Consider the following 10,711-nt stretch of genomic DNA (forward strand, 5'->3'; position numbering starts at 1 on the left):
CCACGATCCCCACGATTGCCTGCCGATTGGAATTTCAAATTCGGCTTTTGGTTCCGCGCGCCGGATGAGTTGCCAGTCTAAATTGGATGGCCCGCGGTATATACCTCATATATGCTCATTAATGTGGGGAGGACTGGTGGGCATAGATGTGTGTGTGTGTGTGTGTGTGTGTGTGTGTGTACGCGCATATTGTGTATACTTTGAGTAAAAATTGTGTACACTTATACATATACAGTAGTGTGTTTATGATTTTATTTATATATATATATATATATATATACAGTATGTATATATATATATATATATATATATATATATATATATATATATATATATATATATATATATATATATATATATATATATATATATATATATATATACATATATATATATACTACATGACCAAAAGTATGCGGACACCCCTTCTAATTAGTGGATTCGACTGTTTCAGCCACACCTATTGCTGACGGGTATATATAATCAAGCACACTGCCATGCAATCTCCATAGACAAGCATTGGCAGTAGAATGGGCCGTACTGAAGAGCTCAGTGACTTTCAACGTGGCATCGTCATGGGATGCCACCTTTCCAACAAGTCAGTTCATCAAATTTCTGCCCTGCTAGAGCTGCCGTGGTCAACTGTAAGTACTGTTATTGTGAAGTGGAAATGTCTAGGAGCAACAAAAGCTCAGCTGTGAAGTGGTAGGCCACACAAGCTCACAGAACGGGACTGCCGAGTGCTGATGAACATAGCGCATAAAAATCGTCTGTCCTCGGTTGCAACACTCACTACCGAGTTCCAAACTGCCTCTGGAAGCAACGTCAGGACACCAACTGTTTGTCGGGAGCTTCATGAAATGGGTTTCAATGGACGAGCAGCTGCACACAAGCCTAAGATCACCATGCGCAATGCCAAGCGTCGGCTGGAGTGGTGTAAAGCTCGCCGCCATTTGACTCTGGAGCAGTGGAAACGCGTTCTCTGGAGTGATGAATCACGCTTCACCATCTGGCAGTCTGACGGATGAATCTGGGTCTGGCGGATGCCAGGAGAACGCTTCCTGCCCGAATACATAGTGCCAACTGTAAAGTTTGGTGGAGGAGGAATAATGGTGGCAGTTTTTTATGGTTCGTTCTAGGCCCCTTAGTTCCAGTGAAGGGAAATCTTAATGCTACAGCATACAATGACATTCCAGATGATTGTGTGCCTCCAACTTTGTGGCAACAGTTTGGGGAAGGCCCTTTCCTGTTTCAGCATGGCAATGGCCCCGTGCACTTGGTTTGTCGAGATTTAAAAAACATACAAAAATGGTTTGTCGAGATTTTAAAAACATACAAAAATGGTTTGTCGAGATCGGTGTGGAAGAACTTGACTGGCCTGCACAGAGCCCTGACATCAACCCCATCGAACACCTTTGGGATGAATTGGAACGCCGTCTGTGAGCCAGGCCTAATCACCCAGCATCAGTGCCCGACCTCACCAATGCTCTTGTGGCTGAATGGAAACAAATCCCCGCAGCAATGTTCCAACAGCTAGTGAAAGCCTTCCCAGAAGAGTAAAGGCTGTTATAGCAGCAAAGGGGAGACAACTCCATATTAATATCCATGATTTTAGAATGAGATGCTTGACAAGGACATACGGGTGTGATGTTCGTGTGTCCACATACTTTTGGCCATGTAGTGTATATACATACATCTATATTCTATCTATCTATAATTCCAGTAATCTCTGTCTGTCTGTCTGTACGTTTGTTTGTTTGTCTGTGACCGCTGTTTCTCGACAACTACCGGTCCGATATACTTTTAACTTGCCAGGTATATTGCTGGGGACCCGAGGATGTGCCTTTTCAAGGTTTCATATTAATCGGACAATTACTTACCGAGCTATGTCCAAAAAACGATTCAACCAATCAGAGAGCAGCGAACGATCGCGTGTGCCGAACGTGGCGGGCACACTCTGCCTCGGATGGCACATTTGAGAGCGTATTCATTTATTTCACGTTTGCAAACTATGTTGGCGTTAAACTATGTTTTACAACTAATAAAAACGAATTTGCGATTCATTCGCTTTCCTGCGCGTTTGTGCACGCGATGGCGATTTCTTTACCAAACTCCGGAAGCCGTTCGCTTTGGACCAAACCATTGCATGTAAATAGAGGGGGGGGGTTCTGTGGTCGTTGCGAATGGACCAAACCATTCATGTAAATAGAGGGGGGGGCATTGTCACTGTACTCGCAAGCCGTTCGCCGTTCGCTTTGGCGTTGCGAATGGACCAAACCATTTCATGTAAATAGAGGGGGGGGGATATAATTTTAGATAGATATATAGTACGGGCATATATATAGTACGGGCATGCCCTAGTATTATAAAACACGATTGTCTGTCTGTCTGTACATCCGTCCGTCGGTCCCCAAACTACTCCCTCAGTTTTGGGGCTAGCCCCGCCAAACCTTCTGTGGAATGTTTTGGGGTCCCAGCGGATGTTGTAAGGTAGGGAGGAGGTTTCATAAATTCTCCAATAAAATTATGATTTTGAAATTAACTCTATATGAAACTGCCCCTAATCCGGAAGTGAACACATGACGACAATGTACCGGTTTGATAATATCTCAATACAATCGTCATTTAACAGTATTTTGCTGTAGTATTTATTTGTGATTGGAATGATGCTGTGTGGAATTGAGTGAATATAATTATGATTTTGAATTTCCAACCGTACGGAACTGCTCCACATCCGAATGTAAAGTCAGCACGGATGTAAATAATTGTTTATGTCACGATTGTTGGTAAAAGTTTATTTTTCTATATTAATGCTATTAAATTTGTAATTGGAGTTATTTTGTTTGGAATGAAAATGGAGATATTGTGTTCAAATGAACGAGGAAATGATGTGAGGGTTTCTACTTTCTAAGCGTGATGATCGCGGATCGCTATATGCAGATTCGCCATTGACTGGGTGGAGAACCATTCAGATGGGGTATGTTTTTCTTGCAAGTCCTTCACGAACCTGCTGTCCATGCTTGATGTTCGACTACAGGTGGAACAGGAATGTGGAATTTATTGGTTCATAGTATCACTTTCGCGGATTTTTTACCGAAGTCATTCACGAACCTGCTTTCCATGTCTGAAATGCGACTGAAGGTGGCACAGGAATGTGGAATTTATTGACTCCATGGTCTAGCATTCACCGATTCCGCATTGTTTGTTTGCTTCCGGCTCCCCAACCATGCGTATCACGGGTACCTCTTTAGTATATATATACAGTCACGCGAAAAGTAAGTACACCCCATGTAAAGTTTTGACTTTTTCAACATATTTCGACATACAGCTATTTGATCTTCATTTCAACAATATTGAGAGATAAAGGTGATATAATATAACAAATATCATGAAACATTTACATTTTGTAGTCATTGTATAGTTTAACTAAACATAAATGCAAATTTCGCATGTGGAAAAACTAATTACACCCTTTGCTCTAATAGGTGGTATTGCCCCCTTTGGCAGAAACAACCTCAAGTAGGCGTTTCTTATAACTGTCTACCAGTCTCTCTGACATCGACTGGGAGAAATTTTTGCCCACTCCTCCATGCAGAATTCTTTCAGCTGTGCGATGTTTGAGGGGTTTCTTGCATGCACAGCTTGTTTCAAATCCCCCCACAACATCTCGATGGGATTTAGATCCAGGCTTTGACTTGGCCATTCCAGAACCCTCCATTTCTTTATTTTCAGCCATTCCTTGGTGGATTTACTGGTATGTTTAGGGTCATTGTCATGTTGCAAGGTCCACCTTAGGTTGAGCTTCAACTTTCCGACAGATAATAATAATAATAATAATAATAATAATAATAATAATAATAATTCATTTATTTTGTATAGCGCTTTTCCAGAAGCCCAAAGGCGCTTTGACAGAGTGGAAAACATAATGCATAACAATACATGAAAACAACAATTGCAAAAAGACAAGAATCAATAGGGAAATATTTAAAGCAAAAGGAGGGAGAAGGAGAAGAGATAGTCAGGGGTTAGATGCTGTGGGTTGAATGTTGAATGCAGTGTTGAACAGGTGGGTCTTTAGTGATGTTTTGAATGTGGTGAGTGAGGAGGAGTCTCTGATGGTGTGAGGTAGTGAGTTCCAGAGGGTGGGAGCAGCGATGGAGAAGGCCCTGTCCCCCCAGGATCTGAATTTGGTCCGGATGGAGGGGGTCAGGAGGTTGGTACCAGCAGAGCGGAGGTTGCGGGTGGGAGTGTGTCTGGAGAGGAGGTTGTTGGGAGACTTGTTGGGAGGAGAGGAGGTTGGTGGGAGGAGGTTGTGCAGATGGCCTCACATTATCCTCAAGCACCCTCTGGTACAACATAGTGGATTCTATGATGGTGAGCTGCCCAGGCCCTGATGCAGCAAAGCTGCCCCAAACAATAATATTTCCACCACCATACTTTACAGTTGGTATCACGTTCTTGTGGTCAAATGCTGTCTTTGGTTTTCACCAAACATGTCTTCTGGTACTGTGGCCAAATAGCTCTACCTTTGACTCATCTGTCCAGAGCACATTGTTCCAGAAGTGCTGGTCTTTGCCGAGGTGTTCATTGGCAAACTTTAGTCTTGCCCTGATGTTCTTTCTGGACAGCAAAGCTTTCCTCCTGGCACACCTCCCATGTAGATCAAATTTGTGCAGCCTCTTTCTCATGGTAGACTCGTGCACTTTGACATCAACAGTGGCAAGAGCTACCTGTAGGTCCCGTGATGACATTCTGGGGGTTCTTAGATACTTCTTTAAGCATCTTGCAGTCTGCTCTCGGGCTGAACTTGCTGGGGCGGCCTGGCCTGAACACGTTGGCAGTTGTTTGGAATCTTATCCATTTGTAGATGATCTTCCGCACAGTCGAATGATTGATTTCAAATTGTTTGGAGATCATTTTAAATCCCTTCCCAGACTCATAGGCATCTATAACATTCTTTCTGAAGGCCTCAGAGAGCTCTTTTGATCTCTGCATGGTGACGCCGCACACTTCAACAACAAAGAGCAAACCAAACTAAATGTCTGAGGTTTAAATAAGACAGGTTCCTCCAAGATCCTCTCTCACGATGTTCTAATCATTTGCACCTGAGCTGGTGCACCTGATTCTAATTTTAGGTATTTGAAGTAGTGATAAATGTAGGGATGTACTTACTTTTTCCACATGCGAAATTTGCATTTATGTTTATTTAAATTATACAATGGACTACAAAATGTAAATGTTTCATGATATTTGTTATATTATATCACCTTTATCTATCAATATTGTTCAAATGAAGATCAAGTATACTGTATGTTGAAATATGTTGAAAAAGTCCAAACTTTACATGGGGTCTACTTACTTTTTCAGGTGACTGTGTGTGTGTGTGTGTGTGTGTGTGTGTGTGTGTGTGTGTGTGTGTGTGTGTGTGTGTGTGTGTGTGTGTGTGTGTGTGTTAAGGATAAGGATTTTGAAGTGTGAGTGATATAATAAGCCATATTGAGTCCTTCAACTTCTATACATCGAGTGAGTTGATGTTTCAGCCAGCAACACAAATTCCGTATCATCCCCCCACCCCCTGCCCCTCGAGTTGTTGGGGGGAGGGAGGGGGTTTGGCCAAGTTGAGTGACCAATCACAGAGCTGTGTTACGAATCCTAACTGGAGGTTAACCAGTCAATGACGAGTCTGTGTGTCAATGTCAATGTGACTCTTAAGGGGTACGTTAGTTTTTATGTTCCATCATTGCTTGTAAAGTTGTGATAATTTGACAGGGAACAATCACATCTCAATGTGTCTTGGTCCTCCTTCCCTGGGTACATCGCTACTTTACTTGTGCATGAGTGGTGTAAACGCCTGGGGCAAGGTCACAGTTTCCTCTGTGATAGGTGAGATTGATTTTGCTGTGTGCCATGCCTGCAACATCCGTCTCCTGACCCGATCTGCGGTTGCAACCAAGATGCTAACATTATCTATAGGGGAGTATGGCCAACCCTATGGTGATGGCTTATTTTGCACTCGAGGGCTTTTCAATGCTCTTTTTGATGTGTTGGCCAAGAGTTATTCCTGTGTCTCCCACATCTTCTGCTCCACATATGCAAGGAACTGTGTAGATCATGCCTTCTCAATCATTCCTGGCCAACCTGTCTTTGATATTTGTCAAGGCCTGACAAATGGTGTGCGGATGTCGAAAATTTAGTCTTGCTCTGAGTGACCTCAATACCTTGCCAATCCTTTGAGTGACACCAGGGTATGTATGAAAGGTAGCACAGAGGCCTTTTAATTGTTCCTGTGGAGTCCCCTCTTGGGCAGCTGCTGCTTCGACCTCATTAAAGTTAAGTTTTCCGAACCAGATTTGTCATGTTTTTCTGTGATATCTTTGTACCTGTGTTGCTGTTTGAGTTTCCGTCCAATTTTCCGTTTTAAATCATGGGTTGTTTTGCTGCATTTGTTTAAGTTGTTTTCGTGTTTTTCAAGGCCTATTTTAGCCACTGTGAAAATCCTTTGTCTCCGTGTTCCTCGTTTTGCTTCTTTATTCTCAAATATAGTACTTTCTACCTCCTCAAAATTATCGTTTTTTCCCTCGCCTAAAAAAAAAAAAAATAATTTGGAGCGAATTTATTTGCCCCTTTCCCCAAGGGGGTTTTCTCCACCAAGGGGGTTTTACCTGCCAAGGGGGTTGTATGTTGAGGTGTATGTCCGTGTTAAGATAGCTTTATCATGGCCTTTTCCCAAGGACACTTCTAATAACAAAACTAACGATAATAACATAATATTAATGTTGTTACAAAACAATATAAATACTAATTATATCCCACCTCCCCAAGGGAGTTTTCCTCCTTGAACAAATGCCGTGTTCACCTGTATAAAACATCTTATCGTGCCGTTTTTGTGGGAGCACCTCGACCAGAAGTAAAAATATTATAAACCACAAACATGTATGATTACCTTTTGAAACAGTCGCTAATGCTGTTTAACACTAAACTGAAATAAATTTGAAGGAATCTGGACATCAATCTATGCTTATCAGGTTGACGAAGGAATCTGATCATAGATCTACGCCAGTCTATATACCCCACAAGGGTTAACAACACAATTCTTCCTGCTGCTTCCATGAAGTTCTTCCAAGGCATTTTTTGTGGCGTCTTTCCAAAGCCGCTTCTTTTTACAAAAGTAATAACACTTATGATAATAGCATAACAGTAATGATATTACGAAACAATATCCCCTCTCCCGAAACCAAACCGAAGTTCGGTTTTGTGACTTGCAATACTGCTTACCCAACCCCTCCCCCACCTCCCCCCAACCCCCACCCCTGCTCCCTCGACACCATGACACCCTCACAGAATTAAATTTGATTACTTACTTCTGCGATATACATGGTCTGATCTTTTCAATCACCTGATCTAACATAAGTAATCGTAATAATAATTGGCAATAATAATTGTAAATATAATAACATGACCCCCCTACCACTCCCGTGGTGAGCGGGTCTGCTGGTATAAATAAATGTAACTTGCCTGATTGCGTCTGATCAGGGTAAGCGTCGTAAGCACAGCACGTGCAAGGCTGAATGATACCTCATTTAAGAGCTATTGGGTCCAGATCGTGCATGAGCGGGATTTAAATTATTGTTCTTCATTCAATCTCGAGTTATATTCGTTTTTGTTGTGCACGTGATGTATATGCTCAGTTGTTGGTTTGCACATATAAAGGAAATTAAAAACAACTATTCAGTCAATATGTCTATATCAACGATATACTGTATATCAAAATATATAAAACCGAAAAAACACGGTTGTTTAAGCTGGCCATCTGTCTGTGAAGCCGTCCGTCCATTTAGCCATGTGACTATATGTCTATTAATGCCATACTGTTTGAATCTCTGCTTGCATCCTGTCTATTAGTTACATAGTCTATTAATTATACTAGCATGACTTGGCGCGCTCCGCGTTCCTCACCACACGTCGTTTCAGAGGGGTAGGCATCTTTGACCATTTTAGTGTCTTTTGGGTTTCATGGTGTTTTGGGTCTTCATGGCCATTAGGGTCTTCAGGGTCTTTTGGATCCTCTGGGCCTTTAAGGGTATTTTGGGTCTTTGAGATGTTTTGGGTCTTCAGGGTCTTTGGTGTCTTCAGAGGCTTTTGGGTCTTCGGTGTCTTTTGGGTCTTCGGCGTCTTCAGGGGCTTTTGGGTCTTAAGGTTATTTTGGTTCTTCTTGGTCTTTAAGGGTCTTTGGGTCTTCTGGGTCTTCGGGGTATTTTTGGTCTTCGGGGTCTTTTGGGTCTTCAGGGTATTTTTGGTATTTGGGGTCTTTTTGGTCTTCGGAGTCTTTTGGTTCTTCGGGGTCTTTTTGGTCTTTGGGGTATTTTGGGTCTTCAGGGTCTTTTTGGTCTTTTGGGTTTTTGGGGTTTTTGGGGTCTTTTTGGTCTTCTGGGTCTTTGGGGTATTTTGGGTCTTCGGGGTGGTTTGGGTCTTCGGGGTGTTTTGGTTCTTCGGGGCGTTTCGGGTCTTCGGTGCGTTTTGGGTCTTTGTGGTGTTTTGTGTCTTCGGGGTGTTTTGGGTCTTCGGGGTGTTTTGGGTCTTCGGGGCGTTTTGGGTCTTCGGGGTGTTTTGGGTCATCAGAGTGTTTTGGGTCTTTGGGGTGTTTTGGGTCATCAGAGTGTTTTGGGTCTTCGGGGCGTTTTGGGTCTTCGGGGTGTTTTGGGTCTTCGGAGTGTTTTGGGTCTTCGGGGTGTTTTTTTTTTTTTTTTTTTTTTTTTTTTTTTTGTATACAAGGTCGAGGCTCGTGAAAGAGCGAACATTAATCACACAGAAAGACAAACCGACACATAAAACATATAACATAGGGAGCGGTAGACAAGATGGGGAGAGAGGGGGAAGGACACAAACACAACATTTGAGAGCAGGGACCGAGAGACATGGAGACATCGAGAGATCTGAGAGAGGGCGAGGGCTTTGGGGGGGGGCGTGGGAAGGGGGCGGTGGGAGAGGTATAAAACATATGGACACTGCCAGGACTTCCAGGAAAGAAGTTGGAATTTCAAACAAGGTGGATCTGGGGTGAATTAGCGGGGGTAGAAAAGATCAAGGTTTTGGATGGGGGAAGATAAGAGATGGTGGTGAACAGCTGTTTTAAAGACCTGGAGGGAGGAGTGGGATTGAAGGGAGTGAGGGAGTTTGTTCCAGAGGCGGGAGAAAAGAGGAATGAAAGAGTGAAGGTGAGCAGAGAGCCGAGATTTCGGCAGTTTAACCATCAGAGGGTTGCTGGCAGATCTTGTGCGACCTGTAGGAATATTTGGGGGACAGAGCACAGAGAGAGCTGGGGGTGCAAGGCCGGAGAGGAGTCGGTAGAAGACAGAAAGACCACCTACCTGCCTGCGGTGAGTGAGTGAAAGGCCCTCAGAGATAGCTTCATCGCGGGAGATTCCAATAATTCTGAAAGCTTTGGTTTCAACAGCGTGAAGCCGAGCTAGGTGTGAGGCAGGAGCACCGGCCCATAGGGGAGAACAGTATTCCATTGAGCTGCGGATGAAAGCCTTGTATGTGGTGAGGAGCTCAGGTGTGCCGAGGAAGGACTTCGCACGATGGAGGATGCCCAGTCGGCGACTGGCTTTGGAGGCCAGCTTGGAAATGTGGTTTTCCCAAGAAAGATCATGGCAGATAGTGAGACCCAAAATCTTGAGCGACAGAACTTCTTGGAGAGGATTGTTGAGAAAGTAGATGGGAGGGTTGTCCAGTCGATCTTTTCGGAGAGACATAGTAAGAGTGTGAGATTTGTCAGGATTGAAAGACATGTTCCACTTGTTTGACCAGTCTGTGATTTTGTCCAGGTCTTCAGAGAGTGAGGAGGCAGCAGACTGCCGATCTGAGGGAAGAGGAATGGAGCGGCAGAGAGTGGAGTCATCAGCAAAGAGATAGAGAGGATTTTCGAGAGAGTCAGAGAGATCATTGATGAAGACCAGAAAAAGCACGGGGCCCAGAACACTGCCTTGGGGAACTCCAGCCTGAACAGGAAGAGGAGATGAGAGAAACCCATTCAGGGCCACACGTTGACGACGACTAGAGAGGAAGTCCGCCAGCCATGCGTGGAGATTTCCATGGATACCAAAGGAGGAGAGTTTGGTGAGCAGAGCGGGGTGCCAGACCGTGTCGAAGGCACGTGATATGTCGAGGGAGACAGCTCTAATTTCCTGTTTGGCATTGAGGACCTCCATCCATTGTTGAGACAGCAGAAGCAGCATGTCCAGAGTAGAGTGACCTGGTCTGAAACCAAATTGATGATCAGAGATCAAGCCATTGGAGAAGAGGAAAGATTTCATATCCGAAGCAATGATGGATTCCATGACTTTGCTGATAATTGGGAGAAGGCTGATTGGTCTGTAGTTGCTAGGATCTGTTTTTGCACCTTTTTTGTGCAAAGCGGTGATGTTGGCTGATTTCCAAGCAGATGGCAGTTGACCTTGAGCAAAAGAGAGGGTGAAGAGAACAGAGAGAGGGTGAGATAGAGCAGCAGAGCAGGATTTTATGTTTTGGTCTTGTATGTTTGTATGTATGTTTTGTATGTTTTGTATGTTTTGTATGTATGTTTTGTATGTTATGTATGTTTTGGTCATACATACATGTTTTGGGTCTTTGGGGTGTTTTGGGTCTTCGGGGTGTTTTGGGTCTTCGGGGTGTTTTGGGTCTTCGGGGTGTTTTGGGTCTTCGGGGTGTT

The sequence above is a fragment of the Myxine glutinosa genome, chromosome 8 (assembly GCF_964187855.1).
Source record: "Myxine glutinosa chromosome 8, kmMyxGlut1.1, whole genome shotgun sequence".
NCBI classification, from domain to species: domain Eukaryota; kingdom Metazoa; phylum Chordata; class Myxini; order Myxiniformes; family Myxinidae; genus Myxine; species Myxine glutinosa.